Source organism: Calidris pugnax, unplaced genomic scaffold (assembly GCF_001431845.1).
Source record: "Calidris pugnax isolate Ruff unplaced genomic scaffold, ASM143184v1 scaffold50, whole genome shotgun sequence".
Lineage (NCBI taxonomy): Eukaryota > Metazoa > Chordata > Aves > Charadriiformes > Scolopacidae > Calidris > Calidris pugnax.
In genome coordinates this window covers 3,049,009-3,061,476 of record NW_015090780.1, presented here as the reverse complement: position 1 = coordinate 3,061,476, position 12,468 = coordinate 3,049,009, and the positions used below count along the sequence as shown (strand labels likewise).

At 40.4% G+C, this 12,468-nt stretch overlaps 1 protein-coding gene across 4 annotated transcripts in view; it reads right to left on the bottom strand.

The window, feature by feature from the left end:
* DIDO1 (death inducer-obliterator 1) overlaps nt 1–12,468 on the bottom strand; it is a 58,034-nt gene that overhangs the window by 40,689 nt on the left and 4,877 nt on the right. The window contains exon 1 of one of the 4 annotated variants that reach the window (XM_014955939.1): nt 11,489–11,611. The exons of 2 other annotated variants lie outside the window; for them this stretch is intronic. The gene's annotated coding sequence lies outside the window, so the exon portion shown is untranslated. Of the gene's footprint in view, nt 1–10,681; nt 11,265–11,488; nt 11,612–12,468 lie in introns of those variants that run through there. One more of the 4 variants, XM_014955956.1, reaches the window with a different exon arrangement.

Sequence of the window (12,468 nt, the reverse complement as noted above, 5' to 3'; positions counted from 1 at the left end):
CCCCCCCCCCCCCCCCCGCTTTTGGTCTGAATTACTTTTCAAGAAAACAGGGTAAGTTTCAAACTTATTTTACATTAATCTGCTTTTGCAGACTGCATCTTAATACATTATATTAAACTTAAATGCCTAAGAGAAACTGAAAAATCAAAGATTATCAAAACATAAGAGCACAAAGCCTTAATTCACAATCACACTTTTAAACCTAGCAAGCTGGCTCTTCTAAACAAATGTTCTACTAACTGCCTGCACAAATATTTACTACAACAAAAGGCATCTCTGTAGTCTTCAAATATCTATTTCTCTTCCCAATTCAGTACAATTGTATATTTTGCTGTTTATTCTCAAGTTCCCTGCTCAACTGGAGCTGAGATACAGAAAGGTAATATGAAGCCACAAACTGCTTATCTTGTTTTAAATGAACTGAACATTTGTGATCAATTAATCTCATTCCTCCTAATTCAGTACATTATTCACATCTCTGAAACTGAAAATTCTAGATGGAAACTGAAAATTATCGTACTTCCCCTAATAGACAATTCCCATCAGCACCACCCTGCCTTTCTGCCACACCTCCTTTAGAAAGGATATTATATGCCTTGAAAAATTTGAGGGACAGAAAGGCAAAATAATGTTAATAATAAAAATATATACTCTTGTTTATTGATAATGTCCTCTGGTTTTGCACAGGTTAACAACTTGTGCAATAAGCAATCTCCACCGTGAAAACGTGTAAGCTTTTAAGACTGACTAAAAATAAAGGTAGAAACGCAAATCAAGAGTTTCTTAAAGGAAAAATCTCTCCCCCTTCACAGATGAAGTAAGCTTTGGCAATACAAACCCCAGGTTGGTTTAAACGGTCACACAACATACAGAGCAAGTCCTCCTTGAACAAAGGATTCACAGTGCTTATTAAAAATACGTGTGTATTGACTACAAAGTACAATCCTAACCCAAATTGGGCTGGTACTTGCTCCCTTCTGTGCTCAGTTATTTGGGCTACACCACATCCACCCACATCCCTCTGATACTTAGGAAACACCCAGCTTGGGAGTCCAGCAGAAAATGAACCCACCAAAAAGGGATCCAAAAGGATAAATAAAATGAACATCAGAACTACTGCAAAGACATGCAGGAACAGGGATGGGGAACAAGACCCCGGTGCAGCCCCTGGCTGCTTGCTCATTAACATGTCCATGGCACCGTCCAGGCAGCAAGTGCTCCTCACATCTCAGCCACCCCCCTCTGTCAAGACTCCAATTTAAGCTTGCAAACTGTAATAACGTGAGCAATGCAGTGAGACAGACAGTCACTTGTCTACAAGTGGAACATAAAGCTGATGCATAGTATCTTGAGAAAGAATATTCAGCCAAGAAAACATTTATTCAGGTTTTTTCCCCCCCATTAGTTTGCAGGTAAAATGTTCCAGTTTCCCCAGAAAAAAGTTAGGCATTTGATTTCATCCCAGACCTAAATTCCAGAAGCAATCGAAGCACAGAAATATCCTATCCTAGAAAAAGCTTAATATTTTTAATTTCAATTTGGTCAACTACACTCAAGCAGTGACAAGCCCAAAACCAGGGGCCTGCCTGCTCTGTCAGACTCCAGAAGCCACCACTCACATCCAGCATCCCTGCGGATTCTCTAAATGCTGCAAACCTGTGTCTTCCAGCACACAGGGCTTGGAGAAACTCCAGAGCAGTATCGGCAGCCAATATAACGAGAGAGAAAAGATATTCCCATATTGCAAATCCTGCTGCTACTGCAGGATTCACAAATTCACCGCCTGTTCACAAATGCAATATATTGCAAATCCATCCTCCAACGTATCTTATTAATCAGTTAAAAAAAAAAAAAAAAAAAAAAAACAAAACAAACAAGGGAAAGCTAGTAATCTCACTCCATTTTCTGTAAATAAAAAGGTAAAAAAAAAAAAAAAAAAGAGGGAAAACTAGTAAACTCACTCAATTTTCTGTAAATAAAAAGTGTACTGTGATCTACTGCCATCTTTGTAACCCAACAGTTGACAAGTCTCAGACCAAAAGGAAGGAGAGAAATGGATGACCTGTACCAGTAACACTGGTACACCTGGACCTGCTGATCCTGACTTCATTAGGCCATTTTAAAGATTCCTCAATATAATCTGATGACAGAGCAAAGCTTGTAAAGAACACCAACATTACCCTGTCTTTTTGTGTTTGCATTTTTAGACAAAGGCCAATTCAACAAATTGCCAACAAATATACATTCACATCAGGATCTCCACTTTTTGTCCTTCTCATGTCCCTGAAGAGGTAACAAAACATTCAGTGTGTCCACAGACTGCAAAAATTTTGTCTTTTCTAGAACTTATCATTTTAACTGTATTAAGAACTCCCTGCCTCAGTTAGCTGGGAAAACTTCACTCTAAAAAAATGATCCTGAAAGACAGCTTAGTAATAAAATCTTTAACATGAAATAAAAACAACCAAAAGATGTAACTTAATTCCTCCTTTATCTCAGGAGATCCTGACTTCATTAGGCCATTTTAAAGATTCCTCAATATAATCTGATGACAGAGCAAAGCTTGTAAAGAACACCAACATTACCCTGTCTTTTTGTGTTTGCATTTTTAGACAAAGGCCAATTCAACAAATTGCCAACAAATATACATTCACATCAGCATCTCCACTTTTTGTCCTTCTCATGTCCCTGAAGAGGTAACAAAACATTCAGTGTGTCCACAGACTGCAAAAATTTTGTCTTTTCTAGAACTTATCATTTTAACTGTATTAAGAACTCCCTGCCTCAGTTAGCTGGGAAAACTTCACTCTAAAAAAATGATCCTGAAAGACAGCTTAGTAATAAAATCTTTAACATGAAATAAAAACAACCAAAAGAAAAAAAAAAAAAAAAAAAAAAACAACCAAAATTAAGTCAGAATTCAAGGTAAATTCTTCAGTTTCATCTTTTCAGCTTACAAGCTATTTTACTTAGGTTTTTTTGAGGAATCTATGTCAAAGACTAGTGATCTTTATTGTCTCCTTATTGTTAATCCTCAGTGTCAACATCTGGATGACACAATATGCTGCCCCTTATTCCACGTTCTTGGATGACAGCACTCTTCAATACTCAGCCAATCTGCAATATTTACAAGCACATTCCGTGAATACCTTCGTCCAAATGATTAGTATCTGGCACCTATTAGTTCTCTTATTTCCTACTCAGCCTAAGAACTCTACAGAAGGTGTCTTCAATTTTGAAGATCACACACATACTCACCCCTACACAAGCACCCAGGAAAGGGGGTTCACCTCGTATTTAAGACTTGTGACAAACCCTAGTACCTGCAGGAATTATTTCAGTGTGACCTGTTACTTAACAAATATTTTTGAGTTTTGGGGGGTTTGGTTTTCTGTGTTTTGGTGTTTGGTTTTGGTGTTTTGTTTGGGTTTTTTTTGTTTGTTTGGGGTTTTTTTTTGTTGTGGTGGTTTTTTTGTTTTGGTTTGGGTTTTTCTGTTTTTGTTTTTTTAAGTCTTCACATTGAAGTTCCAGTTCATGGAACACACACTGGAAACTCAATGGCGAGGGCCCAAGGACAGGACAGAAATCTCAAACAACCACAATGGCCAATATAAGATTCAGCAACTTCCTGAAAACTAGGATTAGTGAAAAGACAAGCATTTGCATCTGCAAAGAAACTGAAACATAAGAATCTTACACCCTCTCGCTTTTAAAAGCAGGTATCATTCATCAGTGACCGGTTTCATCTCCACATCCAGACACAGATCCTTTGCCAGTATTTAAGACAGTAGCTTCAATCAGAATAACTTGTAACTGGCATTTAGTTATATTTTTCTGTGAGTTTTTTCAGAATTAGAAGGCTTGACATGCAAGCTGTTTGGCTAGAACCAAATATCCAGAATAGGCTTCTTAAGTATCAAAGAAATTGCAGGATGTTATGAAGAGGACAGAAAACATCCTTTCCAGAATGATGTGATTCCAATCACAGCTGAGACTGTTTACTCATTTTATTCCCTGTAAAAGAGGCACTGGGCTTGGCCTATCCCTCCTTTAAGTGTAAAAAATTCCTAATAAGCAGATGTATTAACATCATGAGGGAAAAAAATTGTCTGAGATCTTATATAAGGACACGACTTCTGATAGAAATGAAAGAAACAGTGGTATTGCTTAGCTGATGCCAGTGCCACCCAGAAGACTGATCCCATTGAAAATTACTTTGCATCCCTATTTGTCAAAGACGACACCTGGGAAACCTGTGCTGTTTCTACTGAGCAGCAAAATTCATCTCTTGCACCAACAAGGATTACAAAAGCAGCCCAAAGGCAGGCAGGAGGGCAAACCCAATTTTGTACAGAAACGAGCAGTCCCACTGAAACACAGACAAAAGGTACAATCCACTTCCAAGGTACAATCCAGTTCCTTCATTCCCAGAAGGAAAACACCTTGCAAGAAGTTGTGAAATGGGAATGTTGTGATGAGAGAAGCAGCGAGAATGGAAGAGAGGGGCAGCAGGTGAGGCTCAAGTCTGGATATGGGGAGACGCAAGAAAAATGACACAATCCTGAACTCCTTTCCCCACCGCCCAAATAATCTACTCTCTCGCTATTTCACTGTTCCAGACAAGCTGCAGTTCAAGGTCAAAAGTCCAGATATCCCTGGCATATACAAAGATTTTATGCCAGGGATAAGTTTACATTTGAAAAACCATGTCAAAATAAAACTTGCATAAAAGCAAAGTATTTCACTGTTTATAGTTAGACCCAGTAGAATAAAACAAAAAATGCTACAAAAAAATGTAACACTTATCTGTAAATGCTTTGCTGGCTATAAACACTAAATTAATTCCAAGACTATAAACAAACCTACCACCTCATTTACGCACAATACTAACAATTTCAAAGTGGTAGTTAATTCCTTCCTATTCCAGAATAAATACATTATTCCCATTTGAAAAATTAACACATTGCCAAGCTTTGAAATTTTCAGTGTAAATTCAGTAATATGTAATTCATTTCAGCTATGTCATTTCAGCCAATTCAACAGCCATGTTCCTCAGAAATAGCCCATCCTAATTTAAGAAATGTGTACTCTCGTTAAATACTGCATAAAACAGTAATAATTATAGGCAAATATAAGCAGTACCATAGCGCCAAATCAGGACAAAGTATCACCAAGATCTAGAGTTTTAAGGTAACTTTTAGTATCACAAAACTATTTCAACTCCAGATGCGCATAACACAACAAATTATTAATTTTTCAGGGCAGAGAATTAATTCAGAGGCTTCTTCATCTCTGTTTAAAGCCGCTTCCTCAATCTTGCTTAAGACTTTATCACAGAACCATTGAAGGTACTGTATGACCTTGAGGTGCCACAATATGGTATCAGAAATAATTCAGTAGTGTCTGTCACTACCACATTTCTACCATCAGACACGCCTGAAGAAACAGAAAAATAATTTAAATGAAGTTTTGTGGTTTGCAAACTTTCTGACCTTGAATGCATCCAAATACTACCAAGATGCAGCCATTAAGTACGTTTTTTTAATTTCCAAAGATGCAGAAACAAGTGTTCAATTTTCTTCCAGATTTTTCTCTCGTGAAAAATGAGACTAAATACATTTATAAATGTCACAAGTTCACTTTCTTCCACTTGAAAAAGGTAGTGAAGATCTATTCCAAATTGACAATAAACTTTATAGCAAACCAACCTGACAGCTTAATTCTTTTAAAAAGTAAACAAATATATTCATTCCAAGAAGTAAAAGGAATAGCTTCTCTTAGAAGCAAGAAATACATTCACTTGGTCTCTGTGCTTGTAATAATAAAGAAATGAATGTTTACAAATTAAAACTTCTTTAGTGACCCATTATTGTAAATCCTCTCTACTGTATGTCTGATATCAACACACCCCATCATCTCTCCACAGTTTCTGTGGGGCTACTCACTTACCTGGTGTAAGCCTCGTGAGGAGGCCAGTGCCTCCCATGCCCAGGAAACTGCACACACCCAGGAGAGTGATCCTGCACATCCGCAGAGAATGCAGGACCTCCTGGAAGCACTGGATTTAATGGGTATGCAGGGATTCACAGTGCTGTGCACACACTGCAGGCTCTAATGCACAGAGACACCGAGCCACTCCCCAGCCTGACACAGCTACCCCAAGGAAAAATGCATAAAGCACCTCCCTGGTTTATGCAAAACAAAATACACACACCAAGGTTTATTTTGATGTCTTTCAGACTAGAAAAATCAACTCTCCAAGCAAAACATTTTAAAAAAATTTCTTATTTCAGATTGCATCATACAGGATCAGAACAGTGAGAAAAAAAAAAATCAGTTCCAGGGAAGAAGGGATGGAGCACTTCATTAGGTACTGCAGCAAAATCAGAACAGCACCAGATATTACAAGCGTATTTTATTCTGGATTAGTAGTAAAAAGTGCTTCTTTGAACCAGAGTGAAGTTCCCACAGCTAAATTCAGCTAAATAGTAATTTCTCATAGAAACATTCGATGCACTTTTGCTGCAGGCCCACCAGAAATCTGGCACACATGAGAGTTTTATTAAATAACAGAAAAGGCTCTGATCATATCTACACTACAGCCGTTCGCTGTCACAATTGCACAAGTCAGGAACGTTAAGGGGTACAATCCCTAATCAACAGAGCTGTGCTGGGGTAAGTGCCTCATAGTGGTGTAATTACACCTGCAAAAGTGTACTTTTACCTGTCTGAGGAGTTCTGTTTGCTGGGTGGGGTTTTACAGGTGTGCACCATCCTGCTGCTGCAGGGTGTTATCAGTGGAATTGCACACATGGTAAGAAAACTCTGTCAACACACTAGTACAGGCCTTTCCAAGTAGGGCAGCAGTTTATCTCAGCAGGAAGCAGGACTTTGAAAGTTCACTCAGATTTCTTGAATGACAAAAAAATTACATTAGCAAACAGAGTCTAAGATATCTGTGTACACATTGGAGCTTTTGCCAGCCCAGCTCTGTCTGTTCGTGGCTGGGAACAGACCTGTAACTCCCAGCTGCACTGATGGGACTTTAGTACAGGACAAACCTTAACATCAAACACTTATACTAGGCCCATAATTGTGTTTGATAAACAGAATTCACATTCAGTGTAGTGTTTCTGCATTTCAGGAGACAGTAACTAATTTTAAGAGGAAAAAAAAGTACTATATACATGCCATTGGTATGTCCTAGTCCAGAGCTTCATGTGTGCTGACACGACTAGGCAGATGCACTCTACTGGCTTATTAACAGACTGATATTTGGCTTTTTTACTACTACTATAATACCTTCTGAAGCTTTTATTCACATTCTTCTGAGCAAGCTAATCCCACGTCTGCCCTAATTTTATCCAAAGACAACAAATAAAATCAATTTTTTTGCATCAAGTTTACTCCTGCTCTTAGGGTCTGAATGGTATGAGCAAAAATGAGATAGAAAATAGGTTTTGCTCATTAAAAAAAGTTGTGAGTAGAATCACAAGAAGGGTATAAGGGTGGATAGCTCTGCTTTTTTATTTTTCCCTTTTTATACAGATTAAGGGGGGGGAGAGGAGGGAGAAAAGGCAGCTTTCTGTGGTCAAAAGCTAAGACTAAAAAAGCAAACATAACCTTCTCTGTACAAGAAACCTTCTGAAGACCCCGGTACAAGCCAATTTTACAAGTTGTGGTGTTAAGTTTATACAACAGAAATATCAATTACAAACTCTGAAAGGTGATTCCCAATCTGGCATTCCTCTGCTGAAATACTAGATAAGTCAGTTCTTTATCATGGTTGTTAATTGAACAGCAACAGTTATTCGGGCTAAGTCTGAGAACCTTGCAGTTTAACCCTTCCACATCCTACAGCTTGTTTATTTTTAAACATACAAGATTATAATTCTACAACTGTCAAATATCATCTTCAATGCTTACACTGTACTTAAAATTCCCCCTTCCCAAACAGGTTTACACCAACTAGCAAAACTGTAGGAGATTTTTGCCAAGTTGGCATTATTACAGCACATACACTAGTTACACATCCTCAAATATTATATGTAAAAAAATGTTAGTTTTACTTTATAATTAAACTATCTGTATCCTCTGTAGAACTGCGTATACAGAAATGGACTCAAAACAACCGCAGGATTATGATTTCTGACCCTACCAGCACAGCTGTTGAATAAAACCAATCCTAGGTTATTACATTTCCCCCCCTAAATTTCATTTGTAAAAAACTGAGGTAAAATATAACATCTGACACGTTATAATTTTCATTCTTATTCCATCAAAAAGGCTTCATTAAATGAAGTAAAACAAATCAATTTCTCCTTCAGATTTTAGCGAAACACAGTAATTACAAGAAAACTGATTATGTTATTAAAAATGCAGTAAACACAGTTCAGTTCCCAATTTTGATTAGGGTTTGCTGTGAGAACACATATAATGCACATTTAATCTTTGTGTCTTAGCTCCCTAACTGGAAATTTAAGATTCTTCTTAACTTTAAACAATGCAATTGAGACCACCACCACCTGGAAATTTAAGATTCTTCTTAACTTTAAAGTCTATCAATGCAATTGAGACCACCACCATTAAAAACTGTGAAGTGTTCATTTATTTCAGAAGCTGTATTAGATAAAAACTTAATAGTTGTACAGCCCTCAAAGCACTAACAGTTGACTAAAGATTCTCCTAGTGAGGAGACAGGCTTGACAGAACACAAAGCAGCAACCAGTTCCTGCATAAACTAGATAAATCTTACTTATGTTAAAATCCTCTCCTTAAATCAGTGGACAAATAACTACAAGAGACACCAAGCAGAAAAAGTGCAGCAGTGAATAAAACTAGTGCAGACAGACACTAGCAGTTCTGTCAACAAAAAAAATCTAATCTGGCTCTTGCCAAGTACAGTCCCTTCTTCTTACATTTAATCAGTTAAATTTTATAAATTCTCAGCCTAACCCCTATGATCCTCACCCTTCCTCTCTCCACTTAATGTTGAAAAGCTGAAATTTCATGCTGTATAGAATGAAAATCCCACAGCTGTAAATTACAACTATAAAGACAATTAGTATCTTAAACCAGAAACAAACACAATCTACTGCCAGAAAAATCTCAGTAGTGACACAAGATTAAGTAGAATAAACATTGCCTTTTGATGAGTCCACTAAACACTGAAAAATATTTATTCAATTTTATTTACTATTTTGGACTCATACAATTCTGTTAGCATTGCTTTTGGAAGTTTCAGGGTGTTTTTTTAAAAACTCAAAAGACATCTTTCAGTTGTACGAAAAGCACCCTCTGAAGCACACTGTGAATCGTATGTATTGTTTTATATTTGAGCAGTTTTAAAACCTGTAAGTATTTTGTAGTGCCCGTAAGTTTGCAAAAACTTCATTTACACAGTAATAGAAATCAACTAAAATGTCCCTTAAAAACCCTCAAAACACAGAAACTTTTTTTAAAAAGAAAGTATTTAAATGCTAGCCTTGAAATCAACAATAATTCAATTTGCAAATCACTGGAGTCATGCGGTCTCAAAGTAGGCTGAAGGCTAACATGAGCCTTTATTCTTCCACCAAAATGCATTAGAAAAACGTTTATGTGCAAAACGTTTCTGGAACTATCAAGGGAAAAAAAATAAGGTCTAACTGCACAGCTATTTTGAGCGTACTTCTATATTTATTCCTATAGAAAGTTCCAAATGTCGAAGAACGCTAACAGGCAGCTGGCATACATAGAAGTGGAGCAGAACCCAAAATATCTATTACAATTAAAACAGCATATGCATCCTACACTTGTACAGTAACTACACATGGTCATTTTTCACTGACCAGCAATTAAATTACTTTAAAAGCTCATAATTTTTGTTTGTTGAAACTAAACCAATTCAAATTACCACATAAAAGAAAAGTGTGTAAAATAGAAAGACTAAGTACAGTGAAAAAGTTCTCATAAAATAAAGTAAAATATAGTTGAATATCAGCTGCCAAAGAATTTACTTAAGGCTCTGATGATTAAGTACTCAAAAGAGCTATTTTTGCAAAAAAATCCCAAACAGATTATCCGAGGGGAAAAAAAAAAAAAAAAATCCCAAATCCAAACCATGGAAATTATGAATGCTATATATATCCTTTTGAGTTAAATACAAAGAAACGGTATTTTTTTTGTCTCCCTGATGTTCCTAGAAGGAAAACATGAAAGCCCATGCAAGAAAAACAACATGTTACAGTATTTTGAACTACTGAAGGTACAAACAGCAGGGAGAGTGTAACACGAATATATTTTGTAACACGGTGAAAAGATTGTAACGTTCTTTTCAATTTAAAAATGACAAGCTAAACCGGTAAGATTTTCTTAGCCGTCTACTAAAATGTAGCTATCACTTGGAGGTATAAACTGAAAACTACTTAACTGTATGAAAATAAATTTAGTCACCAAAGAATAGCTTTATGGAAGCCAAATAAGCAACTCCAAACTACCATCACCCCCAAGAGACAGTATTTAAGTACATTAGTGCAAGGGGTGGGGGACGGTTATTGACAGTTATTAACTGAATATTTAAAACCAACCACCAATAACTACTGTCTTAAAAAATTCAACCCCTCCTCTTTTCCCCTGCATAAAAAAGGGAAAAAAAATCACCCGAACTTGATTAAAGTTCAACTTTTGTTGTGTAACTCACCGATGCGGAGATCACCTCCACCTCCCAGAGAAAACAAACGTCACCTCAGGGCAGGGAACTCTCACCCCCACCCGCCAAGAGCCTTTCCCCCCCAACTCCCCGGCCCGGGAACGAGTTTTTGGGGTGATTTCTGGCGTTCCCCGCGGCGAGGAGCACGGCCCCGGCGGCTCCCCGCACCCCGCCACCCCTCGGGGCCTCCTCCGGTACCCGGGGCAACGGTGAAACTCAACGAGAAAAGGCGGTTAAAGTCGGTCGTGACGTCACGGTGAAGCTCTCCGGCGTCAGCTTGGGTATGACGTCGATCGCCTCAGAGCACAAACCGTCCTTTTTTTTTCTTTTTTTTTTACCCCCCCAACATGGAGGAGCCCGCCTTCCAGCCCGCTCCGCCCGGGGAGGAGGGCGTCCTCTCCGCTCCGGCCCAACCGCGTTAGGAGCTTACGGGGCGGCGGCTTTTAGCTTCCTCCGGGCCCCGCATCGAGTCGCCGACCTCCTCTGGAACCGGGCCAGGCCTCCGGCGTGCCCGCGCCCTGCAGCCGCACCGACGGTCCCCTGAAAACAGGCCGCGCCGCTTCCCCTCACACAAACCTCCCCCCCGATTTCTTTCCCGCCCCGCCCGAGGCCCCTCCGGCCGCCCTGACCCGCGCCGCCCTCCCGCCTCCATTTTCTAGTCGAGCCCAAAGACGTCCAGGCCGGAGGAGGCGGCCGCCCTTTTTTTGTGGGGTTGTTTTTTTTTTTCCGCGACCCCTCCGCCGCAGCGGCCCTTTCTCCTCCCGTCCCGATGCTCCTCCGGTTGCCTCCCTCACTCACCGCGGGGAGGGAGTAGGGGAAATCTCGCCGCCGCGGCCGCCGTGGGTCTCAGCCGAGCCGAGCCGCCATTTCCTCCTCGCAACCGCTCCGGAGCGCTGGGCGGGGGCGCTCCTCCCCCGCTACCATAGAAAACAAGATGGCGCCCAACGGCAGCCTAGAGCGCCTCGCTTTGCGCACGGCTCCCGGAAGGCTTTGGGCGGCCGTTGGCTCCGCCCCTCGGCCGGGCGCCGCGCGCTCCCTCACGGCGCGGCGGGAAGGGCGAGGCGGCGGCAGCCTCCTCGGAGCGGGGTCTCTCGTCCCCGTCCCCCTCCGGTTCCACGGGAGACCGAGCCCTTCCCCACACGGCTGCCCGCGGAGTCCCCTTCCCCTCGGCTCTAGGTCCTGCAGCCGCTGAGGAAAAAGGGAGGCGGGCAGCGCCGGTCACCTCAGGGCTTTTCCTCTACGGTCGAGTCCTGTGGGATCAACAATGCCCGCTCCCGGTTTTCATATCAAAAATACGAGGTGGTCTTACCTCACAGGAACCGCAGTTTTATTCAGTATTCGCCAGGTTGCAAGCGCCAAAATAAAACTGCACAGTAGCAGTGTTAAATACTGTTCTGCTCACAGTGACTTCCCTCAGAGGAGAAGTATGGCTTTGTCATGGGATTAACACGGCAGAGGAGCTCGCCTGCAGCCCCAACTGCCCCCATCAGCTACACTCCCCACCTGTGCTTATTGCACTGGGGATTTCTTTTGTTTTCCCTATTCTGCTCCACCTGTTTTAGAAAATCAGATGGCATTTGCTGCAGTGATGCTTCACCACATCAGCTCATCCACCGCATGGAGGCTTCCCAGAAACCACCCTTTAAAAAATGGTTAGGCTACTCAAAAAGCTCTCCAGGATCCAAGCTGCTGTAAATTATTACAGAGAGTTAACTCGTATTTACAGGTTTTGTTCCTCCTGTGGGTGTTTGTGATATTAGCAACCAAAAGCACCTACA